Here is a 17,592-nt window from a genome sequence, read left to right as displayed (position 1 = left end):
ATAAAACTAAAAGCTGGTTCTTTGAGAAGATAACATTGATAAACCATTAACCAGACCCATCAAAAAAAGGGGAGGGGGAGACTCAAATCAATAAAGTTAGACATAAAAAGGAGAAGTTACAACAGACATCACAGAAATACAAAGGATCATAAGAGACTACTACAAGAAATTATGCCAGTAAAATGGACAACCAGGAAGAAATGGACAAATTCTTAGAAAATTTCACCAGTCCAAGACTGAAGACTGCCTGCAATGTGGGAGACCCAGGTTCTAAACCTGCGTCAGGAAGACCCCCCTGGAGAAGTAAATGGCAACCCACCCCAGTATTCTTGCTTGGCAGAGGATCCTGGCAGGCTATAGTCCATGTGGTCACAAGAGTTGAACATGACTTAGCTACTAAACCACCACCACCACCAAGACTGAACCAGGAAGAAGTCAAAAATGTGAACAGACCAATCGCAAACACTGAAACCAAAACTGATCAAAAATCTTCCAACAAACAAAAGTCCAGGGCCAGATGGTTTCATGGGCTAATTCTATCAAATGTTTAGAGAAGAACTAACACCTATTCTTCTCAAACTCTTCCAAAAAATTGCAGAGGGAGGAATACTTCCAAACTCATTCTACAAGGTCACCATTACCCTGATACCAAAATGAGACAAAAATATTACCAAAAAAAAGACAATTTCAGGCCAATATCACTGATGAACACAGATGCAAACATCCTCAACAAAACACTACAACAGAATTCAACAACACACCAAAAGAATCATACACCATGATCAAGTGGGGTTTATCCCAAGCATGCAAAAATTCTTCAATATATGCAAATCAATCAATGTGAGACACCATATTAACAAATTGAAAAATAAAAAGCATATGATAATCTCGATAGATGAAAAAAAATTTTTTGACAAAATTCAACACTCATTCATGATTTAAAAAAACCTCTCCAGAAAGTGGGCATAGAAAGAACCTACCTCAACAAAATAAAGGCCATATACAACAAGCTGACACCAAACATTATTCTCAACGGTGAAAAACTGAAAGCATTTCCTCTAACAAGACAAGGGTGCCCACTCTTGTCACTCATCAAAACATAGTTTTGGAAGTCCTAGCCACAACAATCAGAAAAGAAAAAGTAATAAAAGAATCTGGACTGGAAAAGAAGAAGTAAAACTGTCACTGTTTGCAGATAGCATGATACATGTGTGTGTGCATGCTCAGTCACTCAGTCATGTCTGACTCTTTACAATCCCCTGGTCTGTAGCCCACCAGGCTTCACTGTCCATGGGCTGTTCCAGGCAAGAATACTAGAGTGGGTTGCCATTCCATTCTCTAGGGGATCTTCCCGACCCAGGGATTGAACCTGTGTCTCCTGCCACTCCTGCATTGGCAGGTGGAGTCTTTACCCCGAGCCACCTGGGAAGCCTGTACTATACATGGAAAATACTAAAGATTTAGGATTTAGCCACCAGAAGATTACTAGTATTAATCAATGAATTTACTAAAATCGCAGGATAAAAAATTAATACACAGAAATCCCTAGCATTCACATACACTAACAACCAAAATTCAGAAAGAGAAATGAAGGAAACAAGCCTATTCACCATTGCAAGAAAAAGAGTAAGTACCTAGGAATAAGCCTACTTAAGGATATAAAAGACCTATGTACAGAAAACTATAAGGCACTGATGAAAGAAATCAAAGATGGCACAAACAGATGGAGAGATAGGCTATATTCTTGGATTGAAAGAATCAATATTGTGAAAATGACTATACTACCCAAAGTAATCTAGATTCAATGCAATCCCTATCAAATTACCAATAGCATTTTTCACAGAACTAGAACAAAAAATTTTACAAATTTTTTAGAAACACAAAAGACCCAGAATAGCCAAAGCAATCTTGAAAAAGAAAAACAGAGCTGGAGGAATCGGCCTCCCTGACTTCAGACTATATTAAAAAGCTACAATCATCAAGGCAGTATGGTATTGGTACAAAAGTAGAAATACAGATCAAAGGAACAAGATAAAAAACCCAGAGATAAGCCCATGCACTTGTGGGCACCTTGTGTTTTACAAAGAAGTCAAGAATATACAATGGAGAGAAGGTAGCCTCTTCAGTATGTATTGCTGGGAAAAATGGACAGCTATGTGTAAAAGAATGAAATTATAACACTTCCTGACACTATACACAAAAATAAACTCAGAATGGGACCTAAACTTTGATCCATTTTGAGTTACCTTTTGCATACAGTATAAAGTAGGGTTCAGTTTCATTCTCTTGCATGTGGATATCCAATACTTCCTGCACCACTTCTTGAAAAGGCTGTTCATTTCCTACTAAATTGTCTTGACATCGTTGTTGAAAATCAATTAACTATAAATGTAAGGGTTTATCTCAAGTCTCTAATTCTATTTCCTTGACCTATTTGTCTATCATTATGCTGATATCACACTGCAGCTCTGCATTAAGTTTTGAGATCAGGAAGTAGGAATCCTCCAGCTTTGTTCTTCCTTTTCAATATTGTGTTTGATATTCAGAGTCCTTTGACTTTCCATATGAATGTTTGGAGAAGTTTGTCAGTTTGTGCAAAGAATACAGCTTGTAATTTAAGGGGGAATGAATTGAAATTATACATGAATTTGGGGGTTATTACTAGAAGATCCAACCAGTCCATCCTAAGGGAAATCAATCCTGAATGCTCATTGGAAGGACTGATGTTGAAGCTGAAACTCAAATACTTTGGCCACCTGATATGAAGAGCTGACTCATTTGAAAAGACGCTGATGCTGGGGAAGATTGAAGGCGAGAGGAGAAGGGGACAATAGAGGATGAGAAGGTTGGATGGCATCACCAACTCAATGGACATGAGTTTGGTAAACTCTGGGATTTGGTGATGGACAGGGGGGCCTGGCATGCTGCAGTCTATGGGATCGCAAAGAGTTGGACACGATTGAGTGACTGAACTGAACTGAACTGAACTATCTTGAGAATTTTAAGTCTTCCCATTCATGAACATGTAATGTCTTTACATTTATTTAGATCTTCTTTAATTTCTTTCTACAATGTTTTGTAGTTTTTAGCGTGCAAGTTTTACACTTGCTTGATTAAACTTATTCCTAAGTATTTTATTCTGTTTGATACTATTGTCAATTGAGTTATTTTCTTAAATCAATTTTGTATTGTTCGTTTCTATTGTGAAGAAATACAATTGATTTTTGTATATTGATCTTGCATTCTGTAATCTTGTTGAACTTATTTATTAACTCTAATAGCTTACTTTCTTTTTTTAATTGAAGTATAGGTGATTTATAATATTGTGTTAGTTTCAGGTGCCCAGAACAGTGATTCAGTCTTTTTTTTTTTTTTTTTTACTTTACAATATTGTATTGGTTTTGCCATACATCAACATGCATCCACCACGGGTGTACACGTGTTCCCAATCCTGAACCCCCCTCCCACCTCCCTCCCCATACCATCCCTCTGGGTCATCCCAGTACACCAGCCCCAAACTTCCTGTATCCTGCATCGAATCTGGGCTGGCGATTCGTTTCTTATGTGATATTATACATGTTTTAATGCCATTCTCCAGATTATATTCTGTTATACATTATCTTCTCTTCCTTTGGGAGACTAAGAGGGAGAGGAAGCTGTTTGAATGGTTTCATTTATAATTGAACTCTAGGGTTTCCCTGGTGGCTCATCTGATAAAGAATCTGCCTGCAATGTGGGAGACCTGGGTTCAATCCCTGGGTTGGGAAGGTCCCCTGGAGAAGGGAAAGGTTACCCATTCCTGTATTCTAGCCTGGAGAATTCCATGGACTCTATAGTCCATGGGGTTGCAAAGAGTTGGACATGACTAAGCAATGACTTTCACTTTCATAGATTATTACAAGATATTGGATAATAGGCAATAAAAACAAACAAATCTTTGCTCCTATCTATTTTACAAATAGTATTCAGTATCTGTTAATCCCACATTCCTGATTTGTCCTTCCCCTCACCCTTTCTGCTTTGGTAATCATAAGTTTGTTTTTTCTGTCTGAGAGTCTTTTTCTGTTCTGTATATGAAATCATTTGTATTATTTTTAAGATTCTACATATAAGTGTTATCATATAGTATTTATCTTTCTCTGACTTATTTCACTAAGCATTATATTCTCTGAGTCCATATTGCTGCAAATGGCAATATTTCATTCTTTTATGACTGAATAATATTCTATTGCATGTATATACCATGGGCTTCTCAGATAGTACTAGTGGTAAAGAGCCCACCTGCCAATGAAGGAGACTAAGAGATATGGGTTCGATCCCTGTGTCGGGAAGATCCCCTGGAGGAGGTCATGGCAACCCATTCCAGTATTCTTGCTTGAAGAATCCCATGAACAGAGGAACCTGAAAGGCTGGAGTCCACAGGGTCTCAAAGAGTCAGACATTATTGAAGTTACTTAGCATGCACACATACCTCAATAAAGCTAGGAGAGAAAAAGCTAGTGAGATATAAATGACAGAATGAAATGAACATTCATTGAAGACATGCTACACGCCGCTGTAGTGAAATCTGTCTATATTCATGCACACATACATACACACATACACAATCTCATTAATCTTCATGTGGTTCCTGTCTCTTGCAGGCCCCACATTTTCCATTAAACCTGATCTCTCACCAGGGTTCCCCAGCATGAATGTTCTCTTTAGGGAAGGTACCTTCTGCCCCAACTCACACCTGCAGAGGTCTGCTCAAACACTTTGACTTACGTTATCCAATTTAACAAGTACCTATTGAACTGCTACCAAGTACAATGACACAGACATGTAGAAGATTGGGTCCCTTGCCTAAAAGAGCCATCAGTCTCATCTGAGAAACCAAGTAGATGCTAAAGAACTAGCTACTTAAGGGTGAAAAGTTATCTACAACTTAGAACATATAATTTGTTGTCCAAACCAATTCATTTTTGAGAATGTGAAAAGGCTATTAATAATTGTGCTGAGGTAATAGGAATAAAGAGGGCAAGAAGTAGAAATAAAGTGGGTATATGGATCCTATAAAGAGAACAGGTCTGCATTACTGAAGAACCCTTTGTTTGCTGAAGAGTAAGAGGGACATGGATTTGCCACATGGGACAGGAAGAGGGACCAAACTAAATCAGTCTGCATGGTGGAGAAGTTGATATTTTCAGGGGAAAACTCAGAGCAATGGGATAAAGTCAAGAGGCTGGGTGCAGCTAAAAGAGCTTCAGGGAAAGAAGCCCCTGTAATGAAGGTAGCAGAGAATAGGTTTGAGGAAATCAAATCAAAGTCAATTATGCATTTTAAATTGCTTACTTTGAGGTATATAACTACCTTCTGGCTCCTCTCCCACAAAAATCCTCAGTAAAAGCTACATTTCTCACCACTACTCTTTTGTAAGTAGACTCCGGGGAAAATTTGGAGAGATTCTGAGTTCTGCTTTGCAGTTTAAGTGGAGCAAAAACATAGACACTACCAGAGCTAGAGGACAGAGAACCACTACATCTGGTTAATCAACAAAAGCAACTCTTTTGTGTATATATCCTATACTGATAAACTTTAGCGACTTTATGCATTTTCATTCATCTTTAAACAAGTTTCATTCCTTGTACAGTTCCAAAGTGTATGATATAGACTATGGGTACCACAGGGAACAATCTAGGAAGGAAGGAGTTTGGATCAGAAAAGGCTTCTGAGAGGCTTAAGAAAGAAAAAGAAGGGAAGTCACTGCTGGGCATACACACTGAGGAAACCAGAAGGGAAAGAGACACGTGTACCCCAATGTTCATCGCAGCACTGTTTATAATAGCCAGGACATGGAAGCAACCTAGATGCCCATCAGCAGATGAATAGATAAGAAAGCTGTGGTACATATACACAATGGAGTATTACTCAGCCATTAAAAAGAATACATTTGAATCAGTTCTAATGAGGTGGATGAAACTGGAACCTATTATACAGAGCGAAGTAAGCCAGAAAGAAAAACACCAATACAGTATACTAACGCATATATATGGAATTTAGAAAGATGGTAACAATAACCCTGTGTACGAGACAGCAAAAGAGACACTGATGTATAGATCAGTCTTATGGACTCTGTGGGAGAGGGAGAGGGTGGGGAGATTTGGGAGAATGGCATTGAAACATGTATAATATCATGTATGAAACGAGTTGCCAGTCCAGGTTCGATGCACGATACTGGATGCTTGGGGCTTGTGCACTGGGACGACCCAGAGGGAGGGTATGGGGAGGGAGGAGGGAGGAGGGTTCAGGATGGGGAGCATGGGTATACCTGTGTCGGATTCATTTTGATGTTTGGCAAAACTAATACAATATTGTAAAGTTTAAAAATAAAATTAAAAAAAAAAAGAAAAAGAAGGGAAGACGATCCAAGAGGGATAGCATGAGCACAGATGGTGATTAAAAAAATATGAGCTGGGTATTAACAGGGAGAGTGAGGAGGCCAGTCTCTTTGGAAAAAAATGTTATACTGAGGAGCAGGAACAATGCCAGAGAAGCTGAATAAAGGTTTCAGTATCTTTAGTCAGCAGAGTTAGAGAAGGGAAAAAGCACCAGCTGCAGCCTATTCACAAAAAGCCACAGTGCTGCCTTTCATCTTGAGCTATACACTTTCAGTCATTTGACCTATTTTTTTTTTTGGCTGCACTGGGTCTTTGTTGCTGCGTGTGGGCTTTCTCTAGTTGTGGCGAGTGGGGACTACTCTTAGCTGTGGTGTGCGGGCTTCTCATTGTGGTGGCTTCTCTTTTTGCAGTGTGTGGGTCTTAGGGCACATGAGCTTCAGATGTTGTGGCTGGCACTTGGGCTGAGTCACCCCATGGCACGTAGGAATCTTTCCGGAGCAGGGATGAAACCCATGTCCCCTGCATTGGCAGGTGGATTCTTAACCACTGGACCACCACAGAAGTCCCTGGTCTGTATTTTTAACAAAATATGGAACATATGAAACATAATCTACATGTAACTTAACCATATGTCACGAACATCTCCCATTCATTAAGCATCATCCTTCTACCATTTGATTTTTATTGGCTCTTTTTCACTCTTTCACAGATGAAGTATGCATGAAGTTTATGAGCAAGAGAACTGAGGTTATCACCAAAAAAATATTCTGAAAAGAAGGTTGGAGCAGTGGAAGCTAGATGTGGAAGGCCCATTCAGAGGCCAGTGTAATCTTCCAGAGCCTGTGGAAGCTCCTAGAGAGACTGTGAGAAATGCAAAAGGTGCTAGCTCTCAAGGGCAGCACAACAAATGCACACAAGAAGATGTACAGTGCAAAGCACCACAGGAGTGAAGCCAGAAACTAGCTCTGCAAGAACTCATAAGAGGATACGAGCGGGTCTGGCAGGGCCTCCCAAAGGAAGGGAGCAGGGATTGGCACATGGAACAAGGGGGCTCAGCAAGTACAGGCTGTCTTGAAAGAGCATGACATGCACTTAGGCCTCTTCCCTTCTGTCTGTTGTCTATTAGTCTTTATGTTCTGTTCTTCAAATGAGAGTAGAAATTTCTCTTCCCTACTCCTCTTTCCATTGGGAAATTCTGTTCTCACTTACTTTCCCTGACCCTCTCGGGAAAAGACCAGCCTGAAGAACCTCCAGCCACAGGGAGAATGACTCAGCATAACTTTTAACTGATTCCAAATCCTTGAAGATGATCTTTGACGACTTCACATTTCATTCACCACCCACTTCATGCTTAATCAGTTGTGGCTTGTAAGGCCTGTCTCTTTAAAACTTAACACACATACACCAGGTTCTTTGGCAGCAAATTTCTGCTTCACCGTCATGGTCTAGCTCATCTATCTGTGACATTCTCTGAGAAAATTTCCCCCAACTTCTTTTCTTTCTTCCCACCCCTCCAAAGTCATGGCTTCTTTCTCTGAGCCTGACAGTCCTAGTCCCAGTCATTGTCACACCCACACAATGTGATAGGCACCACACAAGGTGCCTGCTATAGTCTCAACAGTATGCTCTCCAAAAGCAGGAATCCTGCCTCCTGGCTTCTGTGGCCCCAGTACCTGGCCTAAAGGAACTCAGTATTGTTAAATGGACACCAACTTGAAAAAATAAAAGTGAAAGAAAAGTTTAGGGGACATCAGATTTCCTTGGGCATAGATTCAAGAGTCCTCAGCTCTGAGTAAATTTTTTACATAATCACATCAGAAATTTTTTATGGCACTATTTTCCATTCAACTGCCTCCATGTCCTACATGTTCCACATAAAACCACCATCTTATTACCACTTCCACCCACGCCAAAAACCTGCAGCAATCTCAATAAACAACTTTTCATATCAGCAAAGCTCTAAAGTGCCTGTCTCTGCTTTCTTGTTCAATGAATATTTATTAAGCAACTATTATATTCAGGGAACAATCTCTCTTGACATCCCCTGCAGCGCCCTTGAGACCCATTGCTTCCGACAAACAAAGGCGCTGTTATAAACATACATCCAGACACTGAATAATGATGGATGACGGTGCATCCAGCTTTCTTTCTGCAACTCATTCTTTGAAAGTCATTACATCCTGTACTTCCTGTGTCCCAGCTTTCCTTGTGCCTTTTAAATCTTTATAACTTGGAATATCAGCATGATACAAGCCATCTAGAAACAACTTTTTAAAGTAAGGCTATTAAAGTTTAGGGAAACTTTGTTGTACATGAAGCATATGTGTTTAGTCGTGTCTGACTCGTTTGCGATCCCATGGATTGTAGCCTGCCAGGCTCCTCTGTCCATTGGATTTTCCAGGCAAGCATCCTGGAGTGGTTTGCCATTTCCTCCTCCAGGAGATCTTCTCAACCCAGGGATTGAGCCCCTGTCTCCTGCATCTCCTGCATGGGCAGATTGTTTCTTCACTGCTACACTATGTTGCACGTATATTCTCCTTTCACCTACTATGGTTAGTGAGAAGTGGCTACAATACATGTATTGTACAGCGTACAGTGTATCCTCATGAGAGGGTAACAGGCAGGAAGGCCAGGGGTCTCCAAACAGAGGAAATAGGCTGCAAGTGTCTGACATTTTTTTATATCTCTCTTAAGTGGCAGGAGGAAACAAACTACTGTTATACTTTTTCCCCTTCTCTATACAAATTTAAAAAGAGGTCTCTCTGAAAATTCTGTGCTGCCTAATGACAGCTGGTTCCACCTGAACTTAACTTTTCTCAAAACTCGAGCTAACCAATGCATTTTTCTTATTTAAGCAATGCTAATGTACTATGTATCTACCCTTGACTCTGTCTTCAAGTTGGTTCTGCCTAAAGGCTCAGAACCAGTATGTTATACTGATACATTGCTCTCCTAATCTATGTTGATGAAACTATATATTTGTATGGAAACCTGCCTTTCTTCAAGATTCACGTCAGTGGTTTTATGACCCAGGATGACTCACCTGGTGCCAACATTATCTCAAAATGCATCTTGTGGGTGAGGGGCCTGGTGCCATTCTCTGAGTTTTGAGACATTTCCTTTCTTTATTAGCAGACTGCTAGAAGCTATATAACATCCAGCTAAAGACTAGCTGGTGGGGTACTCTTTCTCTCCCCTTCTGATGTCTATGTCAGAATATTTCTCTATCTCTTATATACTTTAATAAAACCTTATTACCACGAAAGCTCTGAGCAATCAAGCCTCATCTCTGGCCCCGGATTGAATTCTTCTCCTCTGGAGGCCAAGAATCCCAGTGTCTTTTGTGTTTCAGAAACAGCCTTTCACTCAGACCAGCAGAATGGAAGAACTTGTCTGCTGTAACAAAGCACATCGCTCTCCCTCCTAAAACTAAACTACATTGAAATAGAAATTCAGTTTCTAACTCAGTAAAGAAGTTTACAAAGTTGGGTCTATGTAGAGAACAGAGCTGGTGTTGAAAGGTTGTTGGAGAAGGGACAGGCTACCCATGGAGTCGCAAAGAGTCTAACACAACTGAGGGACTTACACTTTCATTTTCTCTGTACTACACAGTAGGACCTTATTGTTTATCTATCCTATTTATGGTAGTTTGTATCTACTAATCCCAAACTCCTAATTTATATCTCCCTACCCTCCTTTCCCAAAGCCTTTGACTGTGTGGATCACAATAAACTGTGGACAATTCTGAAAGAGATGGGAATACCAGACCACCTGATCTGCCTCTTGAGAAACCTATATGCAGGTCAGGGAGCAGCAGCTAGAACTGGACATGGAACAACAGACTGGTTCCAAATAGGAAAAGGAGTATGTCAAGGCTGTATATTGTCACCCTGCTTATTTAACTTATATGCAGAGTACATCATGAGAAATGCTGGGCTGGAAGAAGCACAAGCTGGAATCAAGATTGCTGGGAGAAATATCAATAACCTCAGATATGCAGATGACACAACACTTATGGCAGAAAGTGAAGAGGAGCTAAAGAGCCTCTTGATGAAAGTGAAAGAGGAGAGTGAAGAGGTTGGCTTAAAGCTCAACATTAAAATGGCTGTCTGGGGAGGCCTTACAAATAGTTGTGAAAAGAAGAGAAGCGAAAAGCAAAGGAGAAAAGGAAAGATACAAGCATCTGAATGCAGAGTTCCAAAGAATAGCAAGAAGAGATAAGAAAGCCTTCCTCAGCGATCAATGCAAAGAAATAGAGGAAAACAACAGAATGGGAAAGACTAGAGATCTCTTCAAGAAAATCAGAGATACCAAAGGAACATTTCATGCAAAGATGGGCTCGAGAAAGGACAGAAATGGTATGGCTCTAACAGAAGCAGAAGATATTAAGAAGAGGTGGCAAGAATACACAGAAGAACTGTACAAAAAAGATCTTCATGACCCAGATAATCATGATGGTGTGATCACTCACCTAGAGCCAGATATCCTGGAATGTGAAGTCAAGTGGGCCTCAGGAAACATCACTACGAACAAAGCTAGTGGAGGTGATGGAATTCCAGTTGAGCTATTTCAAATCCTGAAAGATGATGCTATGAAAGTGCTGCACTCACTATGCCAGCACATTTGGAAAACTCAGCAGTGGCCACAGGACTGGAAAAGTTTTCAGTCCAATCCCAAAGAAAGGCAGTGCCAATGAATGCTCCAACTACCACACAATTGCACTCATCTCACACGCTAGTAAAGTAATGCTCAAAATTCTCCAAGACAGGCTTCAGCAGTACGTGAACCATGAACTTCCAGTTGTTCAAGCTGGTTTTAGGAAAGGCAGACGAACCAGAGACCAAATTGCCAACATCTGCTGGATCATGGAAAAAGCAAGAGAGTTCCAGAAAAACATCTATTTCTGCTTTATTGACTATGCCAAAGCCTTTGACTGTGTGGATCACAATACACTGTGGAAAATTCTTCAAGAGCTGGGAATACCAGACCACCTGACCTGCCTCTTGAGAAATTTGTATGCAGGTCAGGAAGCAACAGTTAGAACTGGACATGGAACAACAGACTGCTTCCAAATAGGAAAAGGAGTCCGTCAAGGCTGTATATTGTCACCCTGCTTATTTAACTTATATGCAGAGTACATCATGAGAAACGCTGGACTGGAAGAAGCACAAGCTGGAATCAAGATTGCCAGGAGAAATATCAATAACCTCAGATATGCAGATGACACTACCCTTATGGCAGAAAGTGAAGAGGAACTAAAAAACCTCTTGATGAAGGTGAAAGAGGAGACTGAAAAAGTTGGCTTAAAGCTCAACATTCAGAAAACGAAGATCATGGCATCTGGTCCCATCACCTCATGGGAAATAGATAGGGAAACAGTGGAAACAGTGTCAGACTTTATTTTTGGGGGCTCCAAAATCACTGCAGATGGTGACTGCAGCCATGAAATTAGAAGACGCTTACTCCTTGGAAGAAAAGTTATGACCAACCTAGATAGCATATTGAAAAGCAGAGACATTACTTTGCCAACAAAGGTCCGTCTAGTCAAGGCTATGGTTTTTCCCGTGGTCATGTATGGATGTGAAAGTTGGACTGTGAAGAAAGCTGAGCACCGAAGAATTGATGCCTTTGAAGTGTGGTGTTGGAGAAGACTCTTGAGAGTCTCTTGGACTGCAAGGAGATCCAACCAGTCCATTGTGAAGGAGATCAGCCCTGGGATTTCTTTGGAAGGACTGATGCTAAAGCTAAAACTCCAGTCCTTTGGCCACCTCATGCGAAGAGTTGACTCATTGGAAAAGACTCAGATGCTGGGAGGGTTTGGGGGCAGGAGGAGAAGGGGACGACAGAGGATGAGATGGCTGGATGGCATCACCGACTCAATGGACGTGAGTTTGAGTGAACTCCGGGAGTTGGTGATGGACAGGGAAGCCTGGCGTGCTGCAATTCATAGGGTTGCAAAGAGTCGGACACGACTGAGCAACAGAACTGAACTGAACTGACCCTCCTTTCCCCTTTGGCAACCATAGGTTTGTTTTCTATGTCAAGAATCTGTTTCTGTTTTGTAAATAAGTTCATTTGCATCATTTTTAGATTCCATATGTAAGTGGTATCATAATGGTATTTGTCTTTCTCTGACTCATTTCACTTTGTATGATAATCTCCAGGTCTATCCATGTTGCTCTAAATGGCTTTATTTCAGTCTTTTTATGGCTGAGTAATATTCTATTGTGTGCGTGTATGTATATATATATATATATATATATATATATATATGCCACTTTTTCCTTATCTATTCCTCTGTCAATGGACATTTAGGTTGCTTCCATGTCTTGGCTATTGTAAATAGTGCTACTATAAACATTGAGGTGCATGTATCTTTTTTTAATACTTTCTTAGGTTTTTTTTTTTTTATTTTGTTTCTGTCTTTAAGCCAAATGAGATTTAAAAAAATATTTATTTATGTATGGCTGCACTGGGTCTTTATTGCTACTCTGGCTTCTCTCTAGTTATAGTGAGCAGGGGCTACTTTCTGTTTGAGGTCCTTGGGCTTCTGGTTGTAGTGGCTTCTCTTGCTGCTGAGCACAGGCTCTACTAGGCATGAAGGCTTCCAGCGGTTGTGCTGTGGGGGCTCTAGAACACAAGCTCAGTAGTTGAGGCTCATGGGTTTAGATACCCCATGGCATATTGAATCTTCTTGGACCAGGGATGAAACACATGTTCCCTTCATTGGAAAGCAAATTCTTAACCACTGGCAAGTCTGAGATACATGTATCTTTCTGAATTAGAGCCTTCTCCTGATATATGCCCAGGAATATGATTGCTAGATCATATGGCAACTCTATTTTTGTTTTTTTAAGGAACCTCCATGCTAGTCGCCATAGTGGCTGTATCAATTTACATTCCCGCCAACAGTGTAGAAGGGTTCCCTTTTCTCCACAGCCTCTTCAGAATTTGTTACTTGTAGACTTTCTGATGATGGCCATACTGACCAGTGTGAGGTGATACCTCATTGTAGTTTTGATTTGTATTTCTCTAATAATTATCCATGTTGAACATCTTTCATGTGCCTACTGGCCATCTGTTTGTCTTCTTCAGAGAAATGTTTCTCTAGGCTTTCTGACCATTTTAATTTGGGTTGTTTGGTTTATCTTGATATTGAGTTGAATGAGCTGTTTGTTTATTTTGGAAGTTAAATCCTTGTCAATTACATCATGTGTAAATATGTTCTCCCAGTTCATAGGTTGTATTTACATTTTGTTTATGATTTCTTTTGCTGTGCAAAAGTTTATAAGTTTCATTAGGTCCCATTTGTTTATTTTTGCTTTTATTCCTATTGCCCTGGGAGAGTTACCTAAGAAAACGTTGCTACAATTTATGTCAGAAAAAATTTTGCCGACATTTTCTTCTAGGGGTTTTATGGTATCATTTCTGGTTTTATATTTAAGTCTGTAAGCCATTTTGAGTTTTTGTATGTGTGTGTATGGTGTACGGGAGTGTTCCATCTTCATTGATTTATATGTGACTGTCCAACTTTCCCAACAATTGCTGAAGAGACTATCTTTTCTCCATTGTGTATTCTTGCCTCCTTTGTTGAAAATTAATTCACCATGGGTGTGTGGATTTATTTCTGGGCTCTCTATTTTGTTCCATTGATTCATATGTCAGTTTTTGTGCCAGGACCCTGCTGGTTTGATTATTATGGTTTTTTATTATTGTCTAAAGTCTGGGAGGGTTATGCCTCTGGCTTTGTTCTTTTTCCTCAAGATTATTTTGGCACTTCTGGGTCTTTTATGGTTCCATATGAATGTTCAAACTATTTGTGTTAGTTCTGTGAAAAATATCATGGGTAATTTGATAACGATCACATTAAATCTGTAGATTGCTTTGGGTAGCATGGCCATTTTAACAATATTAATTCTTCCAAAACAATTAGAATCATTTCACGCACAGCCCTACATAAATTTATATATGTATATGTACACACACAAATTTCATTTTACAGAGGTTTCATACTATTGTGGGAGTTCAGAACAGGCTTCCCCAAGATAGGATACTTTGGCATGTGGATTATTTTGAATGAAAGGCAATGGAAGTCTGGAGCAAGAGAAACTATTGCCTCTCCCTTGTCTGAGGAGGCCTTACAAATACCTCAGAAAACAAGGGAAATGAAAGGCAAAGGAGAAAAGGAAAGATATACCCATTTGAATGCAGAGTTCCAAAAAATAGCAAGGAGAGATAAGTAAAGCCTTCCTCAGTGATCAATGCAAAGAAATACAAGAAAACAATAGAATGGGAAAGACTAGAAATCTCTTCAAGAAAATCAGAGATACTGAGGAAACATTTCATGCAAAGATGGGCACAATAAAGGACAGAAATGGTATGGGCCTAACAGAAGCAGAAGATAGTAAGAAGAAATGGCAAGAATATGCAGAAGGTGAAGTGAAGTCACTCAGTCGTGTCCGACTCTTTGCGACCCTGTGGACTGTAGCTCACCAAGCTCCTCCGTCCATGGGATTCTCCAGGCAAGAATACTGGAGTGGGTTGCCATTTCTTTCTCCAGGGGATCTTCCCGACCCAGGGATCAAACCCAGGTCTCCCACATTGCAGGCAGACGCTTTAACCTCTGAGCCACCAGGGAAGCCCAAGAATATGCAGTAGAACTATACAAAAAAGATCTTAATGACCCAGATAACCACGATGGTGTGATCACTCACCTAGAGCCAGACATCCTGGAATGTGAAGTCAAGTGGGCCTTACAAATCATCACTATGAACAAAGCTAGTGGAAGTGATGGAATTCCAGTTGAGCTATTTCAAATCCTAAAAGATGATGCTGTGAAAGTGCTACACTCAATATGCCAACAAATTTGGAAAACTCACCAGTGGTCACAGGACTGGAAAAGGTCAGTTTTTATTCCAATCCCAAAGATGGGCAATGCCAAAGAATGTCCAAACTACTGCACAATTGTATTCATCTCACATGCTAACAAAGTAATGCTCAAAATTCTTCAAGCCAGGCTTCAACAGTACATGAACCATGAACTTCCAGATGTTCAAGCTGGATTTAGAAAAGGCAGAGGAACCGGAGATCAAATTGCCAACATCATTGGATCACAGAAAAAAGCAAGAGAGTTCCAGAAAAACATCTATTTCTGTTTTATTTACACGCCAACAACTTTGACTGTGTGGATCACAATAAACTGTGGACAATTCTGAAAGAGATGGGAATACCAGACCACCTGACCTGCCTCCTGAGAAATCTGTATGCAGGTCAGGAAGCAACAGTTAGAACCGGACATGGAACAACAGACTGGTTCCAAATTAGGAAAGGAGTACGTCAAGGCTGTATATTCTCACCCTGCTTATTTAACTTATATGCAGAGTACATCATGCAAAATGCGGGGCTGGATGTAGCACAAGTTGGAATCAAAATTGCCAGGAGAAATATCGATAACTTCAGATACACAGATGACACTACCCTTAGGGCAGAAAGTGAAGAGAAACTAAAGAGTCTCTTGATGAAAATGAAAGAGGAGAGTGAAAAAGCTGGCTTAAAACTCAACATTCAAAAAACTAAGATCATAGCATCCGGTCCCATCACTTCATGGGAAATAGGTGGGGAAACAATGGAAACAGTGCCAGACTTCATTTTCTTGGGCTCCAAAATCACTGCAGATAGTGACTGCAGCCATGAAATTAAAAGACGCTTGCTCCTTGGAAGAAGGGCTATGACCAACATAGACGGCATATTAAAAAACAGAAACAATGGTTTGCCAACAAAGGTCCGCTATAATTTTTCCAGTAGTCATGTATGGATGTGAGATTTGGACTATAAAGAAAACTGAGCACAGAAGAATTGATGCTTTTGAACTGTGGAGAAATGTTGGAGAAGGTGTTGGAGAAGACTCTTGAGAGTCCCTTGGACAGCAAGGAGATCCAACTAGTCCATCCTAAAGGAAATCAGTCCTGAATATTCATTGGAAGGATTGATGTTGAAGCTGAAACTCCAATACTTTGGCTACTTGATATGAGAACTGACTCATTTGAAAAGACCCTGATGCTGGGAAAGATTGAAGGCAGGAGGATAAGGGGATGACAGAGGATGAGATGGTTGGATGACATCACCGACTCAATGGACTTGAGTTTGAGCAAGCTCCAGAAGTTGGTGATGGACAGGGAAGCCTGGAGTGCTGCAGTCCATGGGGTCGCAAGGAGTCAGACATGACTGAGCAACTGAACTGAACTGAACTGAACTCACTTCCTAGAAGAATTTAAACTGGGGAACTTTTTCCAGAAAAATTATTACCAGATACAACTTGTTTTTAATCTTTTGCCCATACCACATGGCATACAGGACCTTTGTTCCCCAACCGGGGATGGAACCCAAGTCCCCCTGCAATAGAAGCTCAGAGTCTTAATCACTGGACCACCAGGGAAGTCCCTATCAGATATAGCTTTTATCTAAGTAACCCCATATATATGGCAGAGCAAACCTTTAATTACTAACATTGGCTGCTCTTGTGTACTATTAATAACTCTCTTGTCCTTGGAAGCCCCAAGGCCCTATCCCATTCCTTAGCTCAGGATGGCATACATATCTCATTTTACCTTTCTGTCTCTGAACCTCTCATGTCTGTAGGGTTCTCATACATATAAAATTAAATTCTATTTTCTTCAGTTAATATGTCTCATGTCATTTTAATTATTTGACCAGTAAAAAGATCCAAAGAAGGGAAAGGTAAGGCAACTTTTCCTCTTCCCAACACTATACATGCGACCCTGTATTTTTGACTTAATAATGTATGTGTCTCAGACACAGACTTTTATGTAGATACGAAGTTAATGATTAAGAGATTTTGCTGAAGTCATTTACAGGAAGATCACTGTTTTGTTTACCCTGTCCACAAGATCTAAATCAATGTTCAGAGGCTTCCAGCATTACTCAATAGTGTAGTCCGTAGGGGAAAACTCCTAACCATGCATAGAGAGGTCTTACTCTTTTGTGTCAGGTCAACAATTTAAATTCTGACTCTTGCTGCTAGAATTGCTAACTTCTCAAGAAAATCTCCCTCCAAAAGCATCAGAAAAAAAAAGCCTTTACTTTTCACATAATTTTATATTTCCTATATTTGTTTCATTCAGCAAGTATTTATTTAATAACTACTGGGTTATTAAATAACTTAGGCAAGGTCCTAGAGATTAACATTTTATTG

The sequence above is a fragment of the Bubalus kerabau genome, chromosome 1 (genome assembly GCF_029407905.1).
Source record: "Bubalus kerabau isolate K-KA32 ecotype Philippines breed swamp buffalo chromosome 1, PCC_UOA_SB_1v2, whole genome shotgun sequence".
Taxonomy (NCBI): domain Eukaryota; kingdom Metazoa; phylum Chordata; class Mammalia; order Artiodactyla; family Bovidae; genus Bubalus; species Bubalus kerabau.
This window is presented reverse-complemented; position numbering follows the sequence as displayed.